Source organism: Ipomoea nil, unplaced genomic scaffold (assembly GCF_001879475.1).
Source record: "Ipomoea nil cultivar Tokyo-kokei standard unplaced genomic scaffold, Asagao_1.1 scaffold3030, whole genome shotgun sequence".
In the NCBI taxonomy this organism is placed as follows: domain Eukaryota; kingdom Viridiplantae; phylum Streptophyta; class Magnoliopsida; order Solanales; family Convolvulaceae; genus Ipomoea; species Ipomoea nil.
This window is the reverse complement of record NW_017619458.1, coordinates 5,109,890-5,113,158: the sequence shown is the minus strand read 5'-3', so window position 1 is coordinate 5,113,158 and position 3,269 is coordinate 5,109,890.

Genomic DNA, 3,269 nt, shown 5'->3' with positions numbered 1-3,269 from the left:
CTTTACCGAGGCAAAAATTGAATACCCATTTTAATTAAAGCAATAACGGAAATTACTCAATAGTCCCTCATGTCCTCTTAATTGATGATGCACGTGTCAAAAAAGCCAAACTCATCTGGACCATTCATCTAAAATATTTAAGGGTCATAAAAGGTGCTCACGAGCTCATCTGCCAAGGGGGTGTGCACCGGATCCAAAATCTATATATATATATATATATATATATATATATATATATATATATATATATATATATATATATATATCATTGCTAAATATATATGCATGGAAGATCTATTCGGAAGATTCCCTTCGGAACTTTCGAAATATGACTATTTGTACAGTTCATGTGCTGCACATTAGCCATATACATAAGCCACACGGAAATTCCATTCGGAAGATAAAGAGTCAAATTCTTCCGTTGTCTTTCCGGCGAATCCTTCCGGTAAGATCATTTTCGGATGATTTGATTTAAACATCTAAAATTTTATCTTCCGCAACTTTTTCTTCCGTATTTTATCGAATCTTCAGGAAAATAATTTGTTCAGGGACCGAATACTTTTTTGGTTTCCAAATCTAACCATATGTTGTATTCCCAATTAAATTTCTACCAAACTAAAATAATATTTATAAGTCTACAACTTCAAATATTATTTAAGGTTTCATGATAGTGCATATGAAACATTAATCTCCATTTACTATATAAATTTTCAACATAATTTTGTTTCACATGAGCTAAATGCTTATTTCACTTCAATTCTTTTTTTCACTACTTATTAAAAGTATACACGGGGTAAATTTCACTCCTATATAGAGTTTGACCATCTACCAAGAAAAATTTAACAAGATTCAAACTCGTAATATTTTTGTACGAGAATCATGCTCCACCACTCGATACTTAGAATATGTGGGTTAATGGTTTATATATATATATATATATATATATATATATATATATATATATATATATATATATATATATATATAGAAAGAGAGAGAGAAAGTATCTATTAATTTATAATTAAATAGGTTTTGGCAAACTCCAATCACTATTGCATGGACCATGGACCATGATCCACACAATTGTGTGGACCATAAATAAAAAATATATTTTGAATATACTAAGGGTACATTATTTATGTACATAAGGTACATTTTTTGAATGTACATTTTTAATATACTAAAGGTACATTATTTTATATTATGTGCATTCAGTATAAAAACAATGTACTTTCAGTACAAAAATAATGTATTTTTAATATATTAAAAATGTATCTTATATTCATGGTCCATACAATTGTGTAAACTATGGTCCACACAATAATTTGGCGGCAAACTCATTCTGATTGGATGAGAGATGAGGGGTTTGAAAGATTTTTAAAATTATTTAGACTTTTAATTTAAATTTTAATATAGTTGATAGGAATTATACCTACCCGTATGTATATTTAGTCATGTGCTCGGAATTTGTGTAGGAACCGTGAGGTAGTTCATTTCCTGAACGCAACCGGCTAGCTTTGTGATTTCCCCGACTGAGATCGGTTGGGAAAGAGATCCCCTCCGATTAATAGAGTGGGTTTTCCACTTGGAATGGCTTACCGAACTCGTGTGGTCTGGAAGACTATTCTTGAGCGGCTGAGCACAAGACCCTAGTACTAAGGGAGAAGTACAGCTTGAACGCAGGGAATGATCGCATCGTTTGTAAGCGCGTGTCAGGAATCTCAAGGCATGTGGGACCATTAGGGCCGCAGTCATCGTGGCCAGTGCGTGAAAGACACAAGCTTGAAAGCCTCTGACCTTACATATCGCTACTTGAGACTACATCACCCTAACCAAGTACAATACCAATATATGTTAGATCAATATTAATAATTCTATCATCAACTTCTTTTTTAACTTAAATTTTAATTTTAATTTTTTTTTTAATGCTACTGACTATATTACAATGTAATATCTATTCATAATTACTTTCTCAACCTAGTGAACACACACTGTACTGAAACTCAAACTCATAACCTCTCATATGAGAGTCCAACCTTGGTGCCATTAGATCGACCACAAGGTCTTGGCAATTTTTTAAATTTTTTTTAATTAACCTACAATTACAATAAGTCAGTACTACAATGAGTTTATTAAATTACTACTATAGGTTCATTAAGTCACTACTAGAAGCTTAATATTATAGTTTCATTAAGCCACTATTGCAAGTTCATTAAATCACTACTGCAGGTTTAACAAATAAGCCATTATTGCAGGTTCACTAAGTTGATACTACATGTTCATCAATTTATTATTGCAGTGCAGTGCACGGTTCATTATATTACATCACTACTACAAGTTCATTAAATCACTACTATATAACTATTAAATCATTACGTACTACATATTCATTAAGACATTACTACGTACAGGTCATCTCACAATTATTAAAACAATATATGAAAAAAAATATATTAATACGTACAAGGGTTATTTAAAATATTGTAGTGAGATATTTTTAACTATATATTTTTTATACATTGGTTTTATTTATAACAAAATAGAGAATAATATATTTAAATGATAATTTACCAATTGATGTCATTTTAATGAGTCTACACTCATATTTGATATATTTGTTAAGCACCTTGTGGTTTAATGAGTCTATAGTATTATTATAATGAGCTTGTGTCCATGATATATTTATCATGTTATCCTACCATAATACGTGTATATGTAGTTACCGACCAGCTACAATGAACACTCAAAATACTATACACTAATGAGTTTACATTTTGCTTCACCCAACTAAATTTACCCAAAAAATTCTTCACTGAAATATCTACTGCTCATTCAATTTTAATTTCTGTTTCAACTTTTGTTTTATTCTATTAAAGATCAATAATCAGTCATTAATTTGATGTCTAAAATCTCCATACCAGTTATCCCAACCATTAAAGGTGTCTACTATATATTCAGCGATGGGATTAATCATTATGTCTGATGGTAAAACCCTAGGTACACCTAAAAAATAATCAGCCATTAGGAAAGAGAATGTCTTCAATAATTTGAAAAGGGGAAATGTTCTTACCCTTCCTAAATTTTCCCTTATGATGTGGCTCTCAATCATTTGGGTGTCATGAACATGATAACCAACTACTAATTAGAGAAGGTATTTAAACCAATCAAATGATGCCAAAGCAGGAGGGAATTGAAAAAATGTAAAGAAAATAAATTAGAGGAAAATTGTGTGAAATTTGGAATTTTGTTTTACTAGTATTGTTCCGTGC